Below are 19,962 nucleotides of genomic sequence, written 5' to 3'. Positions count from 1 at the left end.
AGCCCCCCTTTAAAGTTAACAAACAACTGATTAGCAACTTTCTGGGCTGCAGGCTTTGAAATGATTTGAAGACCGAATGTGGGAAAGACCACAATTAGCTATGTCAGTGCTATCTGAACGCCGAAGATTAATTTGCACAAGAGCTGCTTTTCCTTTGTTTGAAAATATTATAGCACACAATCTGACAGTGACCACTATTTTTACTTCTCTAATTTCTAAGCAAGAAGAACTGGAGCTGAGCATTACTGTTTTAATATGTTCTGGAAAGTCAATAATCAGGGTAGTGTTTGCATCTTTAACTTTTACTAAAAATTACAGTAGAAAAAAAAACTTTCCCTCTTTGTCTACAAAGCTCTTTTCCCCTCTCTTCCTTCTCCTCCTTCCTCCTTCTGCATTCCTGTCTTTCTTCCAGCCCATCTTTCTTCTGGGCCTTCTTATTTCTCTTCCTCTCTTTCTGCCCCCCTCTCTCTCCTATCTTGTCAGACTCTCTTTGCTTCCCTCTCCCCCTCCCACTTCTCTCCCACCTCTTCCTCTGGTTCTCCCTGTGTCTGCTCTGCTGGAGGATTCTCAGCAATGACATCTGTTCACAGTCACCCTAGGATGTTCTGCCCAGGGGCTGCCCCCCCCCCCCTCACTGCCAGCACAGGCCTGCCTCTCTATCTTCTTGTCTCTGACATTCATTTCAGATGATGTGGATAGGCCAGAGGTAGTCTATCCTCTCAGCTTCTTCCTCTCCCACTGTGCCAGCCAGGACAATGGCTCCTGCAGATACCTCTCAACCACAAATCCCCAGATTATGCATGCCCTATACCTGCTTCTAGCAGAGATGGAGCTGAGTGAAATAGAATGAAATTCTAAGAGAAAAACTGGATGGCTAGGGAAGTATAAAGGGCATAGATGAAGAAGTACATAATGTTGAAGGTACGATGAGAGAGAATCACTTCCCAGGGTAAGGGGTAGCTCTTTTGGCATGGGGAGAAAATGGCTGGCAAGAGCAGCAAAGGACCTAGAATTCCTCTTCTGAAGAAACATGCTTGGGGGGATGTATCATGTCTTAGTACCTGAATATGTCCTGCTCCCTGCAAAACTTTTCAGAAAGTCTATATGGGGTTTCCGACATTCTCATGATGACAAGAGCCACATGCTTTTTATGTTAATTTACTTTGTTGATATAATGTGTATTCGGTAAAAATGCATGAACTTCTACATATATTTACTCCCATGTACAAACCACCCAAATAAATACCTAAAGCATTCCCAGCACCTGGAAGTTTCCCTCATCTCCCTGTCCAGCCAATGTACCACTTAAAGGCAGTTGCTCTTTGGTCTTCTACCATCATTGATCTGTTTTGCTCAGCAGCAGACTTTTTGAATTAAAAAAAAAAAACACATATCAATAACTCCCTATTCTCAAGTCCTTCTTTGTTTTTTAAAAGATAGATTTTCCTATTTTGTTTTAAATTTGAAGAACAACCCAAAAAGCAACTAAAAGAAAAATACTAGACCTTCATTGTACATATATTTCTTTTATAATTAGGACAAATTTACTAAAACAGTAAGAGACCTTAAAGAATGGATTTGATTTGCAATGAACTGATAACCTGGTGACTTCACTGTTTGACAGTCTAATGTTCATGAGACAATTACCAACTACAACAGCTAATTGTCTTGGCTAAACTGTCGTGGGGTTCTTGCAGTTTATTAGTAAGCAGCTGCCACGCTTGTCCCCAGAGGTGGCTGCATTTCAGAACTGGGCGAGGTGATGCTGTATCTCTCTTTCTTGTGTCTCCGGGGTTTTGGGAGGTTTCATTAGTTAATGTTCATAATGTGTCCTGAGATCCTCAAATGTGAGATGCTATCCCAGGGAAAAGTCAAAGCACTGGTATTATATAACACACAACCAAAAACATGACTGAGGCTACAAATTTAAGTTATTTTATTACTTACACCACCTATGTAGCTTAGAAGTTATGAACTAGTGGGAGTAGATGCACCATTTGCTAGGACTTCCCCGGTTCTTGAGATTGCTTCTATGGGATGGGCTTACCATGAAGCTAATAATGTGAAGCGTTCAGGTACCACCCCCCAGGTTCCTCCCAAGACACAACACGTACTATTGTATTCATAATTTTGCATTTGTTTTCTTAGAGAGGGCTCTCAGACTGTATAGACTCTAGATCCCACAAGACCTGGGTCTGCCCTGCTCTATCTAATAGTGATAATACACAGGGAAAGCTAATGAATATATTTTGATGGTTTTAGGAATAAATAAAAGTAAACAATCTGGTGGAGTTTAACATTTATTTTAAATATAGATCAAAGCTCCCAACAAGATTTTTTTGTGAAATGGAATAAATTGATTCTAAAAGAATAAATATGGAGGAATAGTTTTTAAGACATTTTAAGAAACAGTCGACAGAATTTTAAGAAATAAGAACAAACAGCAGGCGAAATTTCCTAATGAATATTAAGACATGTTATAAAGCCAGAGTTACTGGGACCATGGATTATTCAAGTAATATAACAGAATGGAATCCAGAAAAGAGCCAGACAATTTTAAAATTATTAATATATGTTAAAGGTGGCATTTCAAATTGGTGGAGAAAGAAAAAACTATACAAATAAATAAATAATGTTGGCTCACTATATGGGAAATAATTAATCTGGTCCCCTATTTTATATAATAGACAAAAATCACTTGCAAATATGTTAACAGCCTAAAGTTTTTTATTTTTAATGTTGAAATTATAGGAGAGTATCTTATGATCTTGGGGGTGGAGCAATTCTTCCTTAAAAATCCATCTGCAAAAGGGTAAAGGTCAGAAAAGAAAAAATATTTTTTATTTATTTAATTGTTGTGTGTGCCAGGCATTTTTTTACATTTTTATTTTAATTCCAGTTAGTTAACATACCTATTCAACCACATCAAAATCTAAAAGGTCTGTCAAAAGTACCCTAAAAATAATTTTTTTAAAAATTTGATACATGGAGAAAGTATTTGCAACACATAAAATAGACTAACGATCTAATTACAGAAAGAAGAAGCAACCCATTAGGCAAAGGCAATGAATATCCAGGAAATGTAAACAACCATAAACATACAAAAGTGTTCCTCCTCAATAATATTGAGAGAAATAAAGTTAAAATAATATCTCCTTTCATACCTACCATATTGTCAAAAGGTTAAAATGCTGACACTTAGTATGAGAGAACTGTGAAAAAGTCTGGAGGAAGATGACTGGTTTGGCCACATTTGGTGGCATGTGAGTATTTCCAAGCCCAGCAAGAATAACTCCAGGAATAGAGCCTGAGGAAACTCTGCAAGGGGTCCAAGGAGACATGCATTGGGATGTTTACTGCAGCACTTTTCTCAATAACAAAATAACAGAAGCAACTTTAATGTCCTTCTAAGGACAAATGTGACACATTCCATGTGGTGGAATACTGCCCAGAAGGTAAAAGGAATGTTCTAGACCTATGCCTGTAAAGAAGTAAATTTCATTTAGCTCAAAGAATTTTTAATTTCTGCCAGATTCGCTCTCATTTCCGCCCTTAGAGATTCTATATAACTATTAGAAGTTATAGAGCAATTCAGGAACATGGCGGGATGCAAAATCAATGCTCAAAAATCAGTTGCATTTCTATACACGAATAATGAGACTGAAGAAAGAGAAATTAGGGAATCCATCCCATTTACAATAGCACCAAAAACAATGCGTTACCTCGGAATTAACTTAATCAGAGACGTAAAGGACCTATATTCTAGAAACTATAAATCACTCTTGAAAGACTTTGAAGAAGACACAAAAAGATGGAAAAATATTCCATGCTCATGGACCGGAAGAATTAACATAGTTAAAATGTCTATGCTACCCAGAGCAATCTACACTTTCAAAGCTATCCCGATCAAAATACCAATGACATTTTTCAAAGAACTGGAACAAATAGTCCTTAAATTTGTATGGAACCAGAAAAGGCCCCGAATCGCCAAGGAATTGTTGAAAAGGAAAAACAAAGCTGGGGGCAGCACGTTGTCGGATTTCGAGCTGTACTACAAAGCTGTGATCACAAAGACAGCATGGTACTGGCACAAAAACAGACACATAGACCAATGGAACAGAATAGAGAACCCAGAAATAGACCCTTGGCTCTTTGGGCAACTAATCTTTGATAAAGCAGGAAAAAACATCCGGTGGGAAAGAGACAGTCTCTTCAATAAATGGTGTTGGGAAAATTGGACAGCTACATGCAAAAGAATGAAACTTGACCACTCTCTCACACCATACATGAAGATAAACTCCAAATGGATGAAAGACCTCGATGTGAGACAGGAATCCATCAAAATCCTAGAGGAGAACATAGGCAGCAAACTCTACGACATCGGCCAAAGCAACCTTTTTCATGACACATCCCCAAAGGCAAGAGAAACAAAAGATAAAATGAACTTGTGGAACTTCATCAAGATAAAAAGCTTCTGCACAGCCAAGGAAACAGTCAAAAAAACTAAGAGGCAGCCCACGGAATGGGAGAAGATATTTGCAAATGACACTACAGATAAAAGCCTGGTATCCAAGATCTACAAAGAACTTCTCAAACTCAATACACGAGAAACAAATAAATCAAAAAATGGGCAGAAGATATCATTTTCCAATGATGACATACAAATGGCTAACAGACACATGAAAAAATATTCAAAATCATTAGCCATCAGGAAATTCAAATCAAAACCACACTAGGATACCACCTTATGCCACTCAGAATGGCAAAAATTGACAAGACAAGAAACAACAATTGCTGGAGAGGATGTGGAGAAAGGGGATCCCTCCTACATTGTTGGTGGGAATGCAAGTTGGTACAGCCACTCTGGAAAACAGTGTGGAGGTCCCTTAAAAAGTTAAAAATTGAGCTACCCTATGACCCAGCCATTGCACTACTGGGTATTTACCCCAAAGATACAGACGGAGTGAAGAGAAGGGCCATATGCACCCCAATGTTCATAGCAGCATTGTCCACAATAGCTAAATCGTGGAAGGAACCGAGATGCCCTTCAACAGATGACTGGATTAAGAAGTTGTGGTCCATATATACAATGGAATATTACTCAGCTATCAAAAAGAACGAGTTCTCAACATTTGCTACAACATGGATGGCACTGGAGGATATAATGCTAAGTGAAATAAGTCAAGCAGAGAAAGACAATTATCATATGATTTCTCTCATCTATGGAACGTAAGAACTAAAAAGATCGGTAGGGGAAGAAAGGGATAAAAAAAAAGGGAGGTGATCAGAAGGGGGAATGAAACATGAGAGACTATGGACTCTGAGAAACAAACTGAGGGCTTCAGAGGGGAGGGGGTGGGGGAATGGGATAGGCTGGTGATGGGTAGTAAGGAGGGCACGTATTGCATGGTGCACTGGGTGTTATACGCAACTAATGAATCATCAAACTTTACATCAAAAAACCAGGGATGTACTATATGGTGACTAACATATTAAAAAATAAATAAAAAAAAAAAGACTGACTCCCTCTCCCTCCGCCCCTCCCTCCTGCTTGCTCTCTCTCTCTCTGTCTCTAAAATAAATAAATCTAAAAAAAAAAAAGAAGTAAATTTCAAAACACCACCTATTCCCAAAGACACCATTTATATATTTAAAAAAGCCACTACCACAAAATAGTAGTGTTTTTTCTATGAATACATGGACGTCATATAAAAGTATAAACAACTGGTCTGGGTGGATGCATACTAAAGTTATTACAATGGGTATTTCTGGGGAGGAGAGAAAGAATCAGGCTTAGACGTGGTTCAATGGGAACTCAACTTTAACTGCATTATCTTAATTTTTTAAAGGACAGTTTCATGTGTTATAATGTAATCAAGATTTTTTAAATGTCCAATTATAAAAGTAAATTTTTATCTCCAAAATACTACAAAATAGCAATTCTTGTTTATTATTATCATATTATGGATGATTTCAAAAAAGCCTGCTGAATGAATTTAAGTCACTCAATTTTAAGAAGGGGAAAGATTAGAGGTTCAAGTTAAATCATTCATTCAACTAAACTTCAATGGAGAACAATGAGTTGTAAGCACCCTGAGATACTCAGAAGTAAATAATGAATCAGATGTAGCCCCTCTTATTCTACAAGGCTCACAAGTGATGAGGGTACACACACACACACACACACACACACCCCTATCTCACAGTGTGAAAGTTGCTGAAGCAAACATATGAACAAAGTACACTGAATGCTCATTTATTCATTCATTAATTTAAAAATTTATATTTCACACCTACCATCTGTTAGACATTAACATTCCAGGGATTTCAGCAATGAATGAAACGAACTTGCACCACCAAAGCAAGTTAGTAAATGAACAAGAAAACACCGTTATGATAGATGGCATATAGAAAATGCCCCCAGGAGCTGCTTTAGATTGAGCAGTTGAAGTCCTTCCAAACATTTAAGTTGAGAACTGAAGGCTAAGAAGTAGCCTTGAGACAATAAAAGAGAATGGAAATAATGAGCAGACAACTCTTTCTCGGAGTTTTGCTGAAGAGTGAAGACATCCTTATTTCTTGATATGTTTTCCTTCCTTGGTTTGCCCCTGACCCTGTGGTCTTCTTTGTAATTGTGTTACTTTCCTAGGGCTGCTGTAAAAATTACCAGTCATTTCGTGGCTTAATAATAGAAATGTATTTTCTCATGGTTCTGGAAGCCAGAGTCCAAAAATCAGTATCCCTGAGCAGAAATCAAGGTGTCTGCAGGGACACATTCCCTCGGAGGCTCTAGGGGAGAGGCTGTTTTTGCCTCCAGCTTCTAGTGACTGCCTGCATTCCTTGCCATGTGGCCACATCACTCCAATCTCTGTCTTTGTGGTCACAGCCTCCTCCTGTCTGTGATATCTCCCTCTGTCTCTCTCTCATAAGGACACTTGTGATAGCATGTAGGGCCCCTCAGATAACCCAGGATAATCTCATCTAGAAATCTTTTATCATACCTACAAATACCCTTTTTCCAGAACTAAGGTAATATTTTCAGGTTCCAGGGATTAGAATGTGGATATCTTTTGGGAGGTAATGTTTCAGTCTACCTCAAACAACACCTGTCGCTGAAGGAATGCTGTGTATCCATCCAAATGCTTACTCGGAAGATCAGACTCAACTCATCCAAATCAGAAATCACAGCATCTCCATCATATAATTCACTCACTCTTATTATTCCCATTTTGCAAACTGGTTCCACCATCCACCCAATTTCTGCAGTCATCCTTGATTTTTCCCTTTTCCATAACCTTCCTTTCCTCCATATGCAGTAAAATATCAAATTCCATTAATTCTCCAAAATATCTCTGAGGTTCATCCATAATCACTGTTTTGATTCAGTCCCTCCTCATCTCTTTCCTGGACACTCTAGTGGCCACTGGAAAGTCTTCCTGTGAACTAGAAGTTGACCATGGCTCCCTTTCTAATTAAAGATTCCCAATGGAACACCATCCAGCATGTTGTGAATAGATTAATCTAAACTCTTTTGCAAGGCATGAAAGCCTTGATTACCTCACCTCAATCTCCTATTCTGCTTCATCTCCTGTCAATCCCTCACTTCATGCTCTAGGAACCCTGAACTTGTACTTTCCCTTAATAAGCAATGGTTCCTAATACCTCCTTATCTTGCACATTTTGTTCCCTCTGCTAGGAAAATCTTTCTGCTTATTCACCTAGAAAGCCCCAATTAGTTTTTGAAGTTTTGACTCAAAAGCTTTTTTTCCTGTGAATGCTAAGCTGATGCTCTCAAGATGACTTAAGTATAATTCTGCTGTGGTCCCACCACAATTTTCTAGCCTTCAAAACTCTTCTCTTATTGTAAATTAATTTGTCCTGCTTATTTATCCTGCCATTAGACAGTAATAGACTCCCCAGTACTAGAGTAGGCTCTTAATATCTAGTATATGGGAAGTACTCAGTATTTTTTTTTTTAAGATTTTATTTATTTATTCATTCGACAGAGATAGAGACAGCCAGCGAGAGAGGGAACACAAGCAGGGGGAGTGGGAGAGGAAGAAGCAGGCTCATAGCGGAAGAGCCTGATGTGGGGCTCGATCCCATAACGCCGGGATCACGCCCTGAGCCGAAGGCAGACACTTAACCGCTGTGCCACCCAGGTGCCCCGGAAGTACTCAGTATTTACTGAATGGATGAATGAACAGCAAGAGGCTGATGATGAAGTCCACAACGATACAAAGGAAAACACTAGGGAGGCTGTGTGAAAGGAGGATAAAGGGCTTTTTTCTTATTTTTCAAGGAAACTCCTCCCCACTGGACTGCAGTGCAGACTCCAGGCCATATAGTATGATCAACTTGAGCTTCATGCCCTGGTAATTTCCATATCACTGTCTTGAGATGAGACTATAGGTTTTAGCCTCCTGTAGGCTAAACTGGAGTTTGTGTCTCCAATAAGACAGGAGAAAGAAGTCCATGACAAAAATCATCAGCATTATTCTTCTTTGTGTGTGAGCAAGGGTTGGAATGATGATGCTGATTTTTCACTCTCCCTGGATTTAGGCCCTTTGCTATGTAGTATCCTATCTTTCTGATTCTGGGCTCAGCCATGTGGCCTGCTTTAGATAAGTAACATATGTTAGTGCAAAGCCTAGACCTCAAGAGGCCATGTATGTTTCTACTTGGTCTCCTGCACCTTTGTGGTCACCATAAGAACATGCCCAATCTAGCCTGCTAAAAGGATGAGAGGCACATGGAGGAGAGTCAAGGCCAGCCTAAATCAGCCAACAGGCAACCAATGCCAAGACATATGAGAAGACCCAGATAAGATCAGGAGAGCTAACTGGCTTCAGCTGTATCAGCAAAACATGCTTATTGTGGTTTTGTGGCTGTTTGCTGGAAGCACTATCATGGTATTGATGCAATAACAAAAGATAATAGAGAGAATCAACCAACTCCTAAGCCTGGTTCCTTAAAAATACTAATTAAATTGACACTGGTGAGATTAATAAAGGAAAAGGCACAAATAAATAAGCCCAGTAATGACAGATAAAAACATAGGAGACATCTATAAAGTTAGATGGTAGATATACACCCATAAGAACATTAAATATAAATGGACTAAATAGTCTAATTAAAAGACAGTGGTTGTCACTCTAGATTAAAAATAATTAAACTCTATGCTGTTTATAAGAGACACATCTAAAATGTAAGGAAATAGAAAGAATGAAAATAAAAGAATGGAAAAAGATATGGTATGCAAATATGAATCAAAGAAAGTAGATATGGCCATATTAAAATCAGAAAAAGTAGACTTTAAGGCAAAAAAAATCATTAAAGATGACTAGGATACTTCATAACTGATTTTTTAAAAAAGTTCAAAGAAGATATAATGATTTAAAAATTATATACCTAACAACACAGATTCAAAATAAAAAATGAAAAATGATAGGCTATGAATACATTCACAATCAAAGCAGAAGATTTTAACACATCTCTCATTAATTAATCAGATAAGTGATGAAGTCAATGAGGATACAATTGAACATTATTATCAAATGTGACTGATTTATATAGAACCCTGCACCTAACAACTATAGGATATACACTCTTTTTATGGACTCAAGGAACGTTTTCAAAACTCAGCCATATGTTCAATGAAGTTTAAAGGATTAAAATCACACAGGGTAGGTTTTCCAACTTCAGAGCAATTAAGCTAATACACAGTAATAAAAAGATAACTAGAACATCCCAAATAGATAATGTGAGATATATATATATATCTATATAGATATATATATCACACATTTATATAGGAATATTATTCAACCTTGAAAAAGAAGGAAATCTGCAATATGTAACAATGTGGATACACCTTGAACACATTATCCTAAGTGAAATAAGCCAATCACAGAAGGACAAATACTGTGTGACTGCACTTACAGGAGGTATCTACAATAGTCACTCATAGAAGCATAGAATAGAATGGTTGTAGCTAGGGGCTGGGAGGAGGGGGTAATGAGGAGCTACTATCCAATAGGTATAAAGTTTCAGTTATGTAAAATGAATATGTGCTAGACATCTACTGAACAATACTGTGCCTAGAGTTAACAAAACTGTATTGTATACTTAAGAGTTAACAAAACTGTACTGTATAGTTAAAAAACATAAGAAGGTAGTTCTCATGTTAAGTGTTCTTACCATAATAAAATTAAATAAAAAGATAAAAGATATCCCCATATGTTTGAGAATAAATAATTCTTTTAAATAACCTAGGGCCAGAGAGTAAAATAAAGTGAAATTTCAAAAATATTGATAACGAATACATTGCATAACTTGTGAGCAGCAGCTAAATCCAAGCGGAGAATGTTTATAATTTAAACACTCATAAAAGAGAAGAAAAAAACCCTGAAAATCAATGAGTTAAGGATCCATCTTAAGATAGGAAAACAAACATCAAAATAAGCCCAAATATAAAAAGGAGGAAATAAAGAAAAGAGCAGAAATAAAATAAGTAACAAACACAGAATAGGGAGGACCAAACAAGCTAATAATTGGTTCTTTGAAAAGACTAATAAAATTGACAAACCACTAGCAAGACTGTTTGAGACAGGAGAATACACATAATCAAGGTCAGGAATTTTGAAAAAGGCAGTGTCACTACAGAGCTTATGAACAGTAAAAGTATAATAGGAAAAAATGAATGGCTTCAATTTTATCCTAATGCATTTGAAAATGTAAAGGAAATGTACAAGTTCTGATAAAAAATTACAAACTACCAAACAGACGAAGAATAGTTCTACAACAATTTAAAAAACTAAAACTGCAATCAAAAACCTTCCCTCAAAAAGCCCACCAGGTTTAGATAGTTTCCCTGGGAAATTCTACAAAACATTTAAAGAATAAATATCTCTAGTCTTGCATAACCTTCCAAAAATAAAAGAAGGAAGACTACTCCTTAAATTGTTTTATGAGGCCAACAGAACCTCATTTCCAAAGTCTGGCAAGGATATTTCAAGAACTGAAAATTACAGACCCCTCTCACTCATGGAACATAGCTGCAAAAATCCTCAACAAAACATTAGCAAAGAATCCAGCACTGCATAAAAAGAATAATAAGCCTATTATTAACAAAATAGTTACCATACAAAAATTAATCAATGTAATTTACCTCATTAACAGAATAATGAAGAATCATATGATCAACTCAGCAAATACAGAAAAAAGGCATTTTATAGAATTCAATTCAATTAAGAAAACAACAACAGCCATTCTTGATAAATTTCTTAGCAAACCATAAATACAGAAACTTTCTTAATCTGATAATGGGTATTCACAAAGCCATCCTTAATGGTAATATATTCAGAGCTTTCCATTTCATATTAAGAACAACAAAAGTATACCTGCTAACACCATTTCTATTCAAGGTATTAATCAGTGCATGAAAAAGAAAAAGAATAAGGATTAGAAAATAAGAAAAACTTACATTGTACAGAGAAAATCCAAAAGAATCTGCAGATAAATTCATAGAATTAATAAATCAGTGTAGAAAGGTTGTTAGATACAAGATCAATATCCAAAACAAATTGCATTTCTATATAACAGCAACAAACAATTAGAAAACAAAAATTTTTAAAGATAAAGTTTCCAAAAGTGTGAATATATCAAATACCTAGGAATGAATCTAACAACAGATGTGAAAAGCATATATTGCAAAAAGTATAAAACATAGTGAAAAGAAATTAAAGAGGACAAAAATAAATTGAGGAATATACCATGTTCATAGATTAGATATCTTACTATATTGTAAAGATGTCAGTTCCCCTCACACTGATCAATAGGTTCAAAGCAATACCATTCAAGTTCTCAAATTATTATTTTTGGGGTGCCTGGGTGGCTCAGTCAGTTAAGCATTTGCCTTTGGCTCAGGTCATGACCCCAGGGTCCTGGGATCAAGTCCCGCAATCCAGCAGCATGCTCCCTGCTCAGTGGGGAGCCTGGTTCTCCCTCTGCCTGCCCTTCCCCCTGCTTGTGTGCTCTCTCTCTCTGTCAAATAAATTTTTTAAAAATCTTAAAAATTATTTTTGAGCTGACTTGCAAGTTTATGTGGGAAATCAGATAAACTGGGTTTTTTAATTTTTTTAATGATTTTATTTTTTTTAATAATCCCTATACCCAACATGGGGTTCAAACTCAACCCCAAGATCAAGAGACACACACTTCACAGACAGAGCCAGGTAGGTGCCCCACAGATAAACTGGTTTTAAAATGTCTTAAGGTAAGTTTGTTTGTTTGTTTGTTACCACTATGTTACCTCCTGTAGTTACTTTTGAATTATTTATGGTTGTTTTGATTAAATAGGTAATTAAGTATTTTTTAAAGATTTTGTTTATTTATTTGAGAGAGAGAAAGAGAGAAAGCACAAATGGGGGGCAGGGAGAGGGAGAAACAGGCTCCCCACCAAGCAGGGAGCCTGACTCAGGGCTAGATCCCAGGACCATGGGGTCATGACCTGAGCCCAAGGCCAACACTTAACCAGCTGAGCCAAGTCATCCCAGTAAGTAAGTATTTTTTCATAGCAACCTATGATCCTATAAAATCAGGTGTTCAAACCTTTTAAGATATTTGACAACTTTTGGTATTTTGCCTTCCCAAAATCAAATCCTAAGTAAAATCTTGACCCTTAACTGACTTCCCAGAGGGTCCCTGGAAAATCTCAAGGGATTTGTTCTTTTCTTGTAAAATGAGAGATAACGAAAATTAATTAGATACATTGAATAGCATAAAAAGTACTGTCAAATAAGAGATGTTTAACTTTCCCTAAGTTATATTTGTATGGGTAAGTGTTATTAATATAAATACTTCTGGGATTATACAAAGCTCCTAGAAATTTGTCAACATCCTCACTGTTCTGGTACTGCTTTGCCTTGTATTAGACACAATAATATAATGCTATCAACATTCCAGTTATTATTTTCAAATGCAGGATGCCACAGAAACAACAAAATTTCCTTGCCAATTATGTTAATTTCATAATGAACTCTCATAAGATTTTTAGCCACAGACAGTTAAGTCTTCCACCACCTGCAGATAGTTACTGGTTGTCTTGATGCTTCCCTGGAAGCTCTTACAATCAGCCACAAGCCTGGGCGCTTAACTTCAACAAAAGGAACTGTCTCAAAGACCCATGAAAAGGGACAACGCCAAGCACTCTAGAATATAGGCTTCCGGTAGCACTGACTAACATTGAGAGCGTATCACTGGACTGAGCAAGGAGTTACAAATCTCTTGTAGGCAAGCTGATGGGTTCATGAAACTGTTAACCCGAGATCAAATCAAGGAGAACAAAAAATAATTACATAGAACAAAATGAACTGATTAAGGATATTATGTCATTTCTTTAAAATATTTCTCCTGGCTTTAAGGAGCCTTCCTTTTTGCTCTTAAGGTATTTTTAACTTTCAACAATTTAGTAGATTATACTTTTGAAAACACTTATATTTTTCTCCCTGCCTCATTCTTCCAGAATTTGGAAACTCTTATTGAGTATTCTAATTTTCATAGCAATATAGTTATTTTCACAGGTTAAATAAGAATCTGTTCTCTTGGGGCACCTGGGTGGCTCAGTCGTTAAGCATCTGTCTTTGGCTCAGGGCATGATCCCAGGGTCCTGGGATCGAGCCCCGCATTGGGCTCCCTGCTCTGCTGGGAGCCTGCTTCTTCCTCTCCCACTCCCCCTGCTTGTGTTCCCTCTCTCACTGGCTGTCTCTCTCTGCCAAATAAGTAAATAAAATCTTAAAAAAAAAAAAAAGAATCTGTTCTCTTTGTAAACAGGACGTAACTGGAAACATTGGTTATATGACCAAGGCTTTGATTGGAATGCCATATTTAAGAATGACATGTTTAGAATCAAATACAACTAGATAATTTTAAGGAAATAAGGTTGATTTTATGGACTTAATGCTTATCAAGGCTTTTTGGGTATCTGCCACTGGCTTACAAGTTTCCCAGCATTACAGGTGAGTAAGGAAGGATAATTTGGGGGACTTTGAGAAGAAAGGAACTCACCCAAATCTACAGGTACTACTGGAAGTGAAGTCTGGTGGTGAGTTCTTGGCTTGGCATTCTAGCCTCAAGAAACATTTAAAGGTCTAATTTAAACTTTCTTATAAAATTCCAGCAAAATAGGCTCTCTGCTCCTTCCAAGTAAATAGACAGCTACGTTTTCCTCTGCAATGCCAGCAGCACTCCTAAGACACAATGGTGAAAGTCAGAGAAAATAGAGCTCTTAGCCATACTGAGTTCCTAGTCATCAGTGTTCCTTTTTTTTTTTTTTTTTTTAAGATTTATTTATTTAGGGGCACCTGGGTGGCACAGCGGTTAAGCGTCTGCCTTCGGCTCAGGGCGTGATCCCTGCGTTCTGGGATCGAGCCCCACATCAGGCTCCTCCGCTATGAGCCTGCTTCTTCCTCTCCCACTCCCCCTGCCTGTGTTCCCTCTCTCGCTGGCTGTCTCTATCTCTGTCGAATAAATAAATAAAATCTTTAAAAAAAAAAAAAAGATTTATTTATTTAAAAGAAAAAGAGAGAGAGAGAGCATGAGCAGGAGGGACAAAGGGAGAGGGAGAGAGAATCTGAAGCAGACTCTGCACTGTGTGGAGCCCGACACAGGGTTCAACCTCAGGACCCTGAGATCACAACCTGAGTTGGAATCAATAGTTGGCCACTTAACTGACTGCGCCACCCAGGCACCCCACCAGAGCTCCTTTTAACTCTGGCAAAGTGGATACTGTTACCATTGATGACCCCTTCATTGACCTCAACTACACAGTCTGTATGTTTCAGTATGATTCTATCCCTGGCAAGTTCAATGGCACAATCCCACTAGCATTAAAAACCCAATAGAAGTTTCTATATCTTCCCATTGAACCCCTAACCCTCCTCCCATTGTTAAATTGATATACACATCTTTACCTCTGGCTATTCGGTGAGTTGCTCACCAATATAGAGCATTTCTGCATGCATAATAAATTTTTTCCTGTTAACCTGTCTATTGCCAGTGAATTTGCAGGTCCCTGACCATTCAAACTTGAGTTGGTAGAGGAAGTTTTTCTTCTCAACAAACGTTTTTTATATCAAACAAGAAAAAAAACAAAAATAAATTAATCAAGCAAGTAGAATAGGAACACCAAAGCAAATCCAAAGAAATTAAGAGAAGGGAGGTCATAGGAATAAAAGCCAATATTAATAAATTCAGAAAGAAAGCCATAGACTTGGTAGATAAATCTAAGAGCTAGCTCTCTAAAAAGATCAAACAAAAGAATATATATATATTTTAAGAGAGGGTAAAGAAGCAAAGAGGAGAAGGAGGAGCTATAACCAGCTACAGTAGAGAAGAAATTGTAGGTCAAGCTCCAGAGTGGGCACATGGAGATCTCACTAGCCCTAGTTAGAGGTGACAGGCGCTGTCTATTTTGGCTACAAGCAGAGTCAGGAACCGTTTCCCTGCAATGGACCACACATCAGCCAGTACTGGAGGCAAGGGGCAGATGCTGCACAGAAGGACTGACTCACTGGGACACCGAGAGCATTATCTACCCAAGGAGACATTTGCGGCAGCAGCAAGTGCCTGTGCTGGGAGGCTGGGCAGAGCGAAGCTGAAATTCCATGAGATGGTTAAAATAGCATCAGCGAAGCTGCTGATTCCAAATGAGAATCAGGGCCGAATCAATATAGAGATCAGGAATGGAGAAATTATTATAGCTCTCTGCACTGGCTGGAATGAGCTAAAACAATTTTAATTTTTTACCTACAAGAGTCACTTCAATCAAGTGATCAGAGTGACCACCCACCATCAGTAATGGGACAGACTGAATGTGTGTAATAACCGACAGGGCGCAATGAGAACCCAGGCCCTTCTATGCTAGTCCTCCCAGGTGTGCACAACTTGAATCTCTTCGGGAGGAGACAGCAGACAAACACAGATTCAAGCACAGTCTACAGAAGCAGGGGTCTACCATCTTCAAACTTGTTTAGGGCATCATATTCAAGCAACTCAGAGGAACTGTTCCAAAACGAAAGATAACAGAGCAACTCAATGCAGATTGTCACTTTGGACTGGATCTTTCTGCTATGAAGGATGACATTGTTAGGACAAATGGGAGAACTTGAATAAGGTTTGTGGACTATGGATTAGTTGGGAGTAACATCCTCAAGTTAATTCTTCAATCTTGCTGGATGTTTGCGGCTGTAAAGGAGACTGTCCCTCTGTAGGAATCATACATTGTATTCAGAGTACAATGGGATACAATGTATTCACAAGGACTCAGGAGGTCGTCAGCATTTTATTGTCAGATGGTTCAGGAAGAAAAAAAGCACCTACAACTTTCATGTAAATGTAAGATTGTTTTCACATTTTAAAAAATAGGGGGAGGAAATAAAAGCATTGCCCTCCAGTTACTTCTGTGACTCAGTTAATTTTGTCATTTTAACTCATTCCCTCCCAGGGCTCTTCATAGCATGTGTTTCTTAGGCAGTTTTACTCAGACTTCAATTCGTTTTGCATTGATTTTTTCACATGAGATTATATCATAACCATTTCCCTTCACTCTTTGTAACCTTTTAAAAGGCTGCTGCACCGCTGTCCTGTGGCTACCCACATGTTTAGCCATCCCTCTCTTGTGGGAGATTTGGGCTTTTACAAACTTACTTGTTTATTTATTTGGGTATTTGTTTGTTCATTTTTAGTATTACGATTAAGCTTAGTGAATAGTCTTGAATGTGTATCTCTTTACAGATTTAGGATTATTTCCTCAGACTTACTACAGTTGAAGTCAAAGAGCAGAAAACATTTCTACATTGTATTCCAGAGTATTCTATCAGCCGACCTTCCTATCTGTCAGAAATTCGGAGTGCTAGTTACCAAGCTCTTTGCTCAGGATGAATTATCTCAAATATATACGTACTTATAACTCAGTATGCAAAAAGGGGGAGAAAAAGATCTTGGATTTTTATGTGCATTTCAGTTTCAGGGAAGCTGAATATTTTCTCACACCTATGATAAATAATATTTTTTCACATGGTTAGCTTTGTGAATTGTTTATGTTTCTCTTTTCTCCAAACTATTTCAAGATTGAAATCTGCACTCAATAAAAACAAGAAGTCTTTTTCCACACGGAGTCAGACATATTATATAAATAGAAACAGAAAATCAAGTAAATATAAATATGTTATTTATAACTTGGTAATTATAATAATCATATATAATATAGAATATTGTATAAATATATATACACACATACATACATACATATAAAATTTTGTAGGCCCAAGATGGAGTTACCCCTGCCTGGGGTGCCCCATCAGCAAACTGAAACTTACACAACTTACACAACCTTCTTGTCCCTACAAGTGTTCCACTTGACCAGAAAGGCAGTCAGTCAATCCCCAAAAGCCAAACCAACTCTGGGTCTTCTCACTCCAAACAAGGCTAACAGTGTGGCCCCAGCCCATCAGATATATTTTATTTTTCTTTTCCTTGTTCTTTATTCTTTATTCTATAAAAGCTACTACCCCATTTTACAGTTCTCCAAAAGGAGACAATCCACTTCATGAAGTGTTAAATAAACTTTGTTTTCTTTAATCATTTTTAATAGTTTGTATACATGTGTGCATATATATATATATGTATATACACATATGTGTATACTTGTGTATCTATATGTATGTACATACACACTGGAGATATATACACACACACACATACATAACTGTATTCTGATAATTTTTAAATCTTCTTATATGAAATGAAGCTTTCTTGGGGCGTCTGGGTGGCTCAGTCGTTGGGCATCTGCCTTCGGCTCAGGGCGTGATCCTGGCGTGATCCCTTCTCCGCTATGAGCCTGCTTCTTCCTCTCCCACTTCCCCTGCTTGTGATCCCTCTCTTGCTGGCTGTCTCTCTCTGTCAAATAAATAAAATCTTAAAAAAAAAAAAATGAAATGAAGCTTTCCTAGAAAAATCTAATCTCCTAAATTTGATTCAAAAGAAATAGAAAATCTGAAATATTAATAACTCTGAGGGAGAAATGGAACGTTGTCAGTGAAAAACCTGAAGTCTGCGGCAGCTGCCACTGTGACTGTCCCAGGTCTTCCTCTAAGATAGCTATGTATTCCTTGAAGACTGAAAACACCAAAAGCCAGAGCAATATGCAGTGGAGAAAAGGCCTGCAACCCAGTAGCAAAATAACTGGCTTCATGTTGGGCTTAGAATTAGTACATTTTCCTTTGTTTGTTGTCATTTGCAAAGACTGTGATTTCTAGTAATTGCTTCCTTAGTTGCTTTGCTTAGATTAAATTTGGTCCATGATACCTTAAGAGTTGTCAAAAACCCTGTGTAAACAGACACAGAACTCACAGTGACCCCAGTGCAATGGGTGCAGCCCACCGGCAGCCAATTTAATCAAGGGGGAATTCAGAGTATTCACCGCAAGCAATTGATTTTCAAGAGAAAAGTCAGCAGGATCAAACAGCCTGTTGGGATGAAAATCCCCTGAATCACCCCTATCACCGTGTTTTCTAGCAACTAACTCCTGACTCCATATAGAGTAATAGCCAAATTACTATAATTATCCTGCAACACAAGTGGCATATCAACATTATTTTAAACGTGGATTTTTTGCATAATCTTTCATTATTATCATTCGTCCTCCCATTTGGAAATGGCAAACAACAACAAACTGTGATCTACCCCCAAAAGAAGAAAGGTCACCAAAGAGAACAAATAAAAGGGCTATTTACATGTGAATATACTAAGAGAGATGTGTTTTACAGTCAAATACACTCTTGAAATTCATTAAATGCCTTCTCCCCTGCATCATAAATATGGGCAAAACAGACATCACCTACTGAGAAAATAATCCCAGCACATAATGATCATAACGAACATAAATAAAGCCACTTTTCTTTCAAAGACCTCAAGGCCCTATATAAAAATGTGTTTGTACTTCTACCATCATGAAATGGCTGGTAGCAAAGCACTCCAGTCATAACACAAGTCCTTCCTAATGCTGAACAGGCGAGTACTAGTATGCTCCCCAGTCATCTTGCTCTCTGCAAAATAACGTCCTTAACTGGGTGCCATCATTTGTCGCTGCTGTTTTTATTTTATTTTTTTTTCCTTTCTTTTTTTTTTTTTTTTTTTAAAGATTTTATCTATCTATTCAACAGAGATAGAGACAGCCAGCGAGAGAGGGAACACAAGCAGGGGGAGTGGGAGAGGAAGAAGCAGGCTCATAGCGGAAGAGCCTGATGTGGGGCTCGATCCCATAACGCCGGGATCACACCCTGAGCCAAAGGCAGACGCTTAACCGCTGTGCCACCCAGGTGCCCCATGTTTTTAAAAGCATTCGCAAGGACACAGAAACCTGTACTTGAATTTTGATGGAAAAATCAGCAACAGATTTTGTTAAATACAACTGACCCTTGAACAGGGGTGTGAACTGTGCGGGTCCAGGTACACACGGGTTATATACACACACAGACACACACACAGTACAGTGCTGTAAATGTATTTTTTCTTCCTTACAATTTTAATAACACTTTCCTTTCTCTAGCTTACAACATACATGCTAATTGACAGTTTATGTTATCTGGTAGACTTCTGGTCAACAGTAGGCTATTAGTAGCTAAGTTTCTGGAGAGTCAAAAGTTTTCCTGGGGGGGGGGGGCACACAAAGCCCCTAACCACCATGTTGTTCAGGGGTCAATTGATATCAAAAGGCTCACCAAGACTTTTAAGGCAGTGTTCCTGACAACAAGACTGGGTTTCAAGTCTGCATCATCTTCTTCCTGGTATGTTACCAGTCCAAAGGCTCCACTTTGAGAATCCCTGTAAGAGTTTATGCTGTCAACCTTGGGGATAGTCACACGAGCTGGGCATAGGTCTGGTATTATATACTTGTTTCAT

General features: G+C 37.9%; 1 protein-coding gene across 1 annotated transcript in view; it reads right to left on the bottom strand.

Annotated features, from left to right (window-relative positions):
* Nucleotides 1-19,962, bottom strand: part of CFAP61 (cilia and flagella associated protein 61) — a 285,814-nt gene that overhangs the window by 209,130 nt on the left and 56,722 nt on the right. The gene's annotated exons all lie outside the window — the stretch shown is intronic.

The sequence above is a fragment of the Ursus arctos genome, unplaced genomic scaffold, assembly GCF_023065955.2.
Source record: "Ursus arctos isolate Adak ecotype North America unplaced genomic scaffold, UrsArc2.0 scaffold_16, whole genome shotgun sequence".
Taxonomy (NCBI): domain Eukaryota; kingdom Metazoa; phylum Chordata; class Mammalia; order Carnivora; family Ursidae; genus Ursus; species Ursus arctos.
This window is presented reverse-complemented; position numbering and strand designations above follow the sequence as displayed.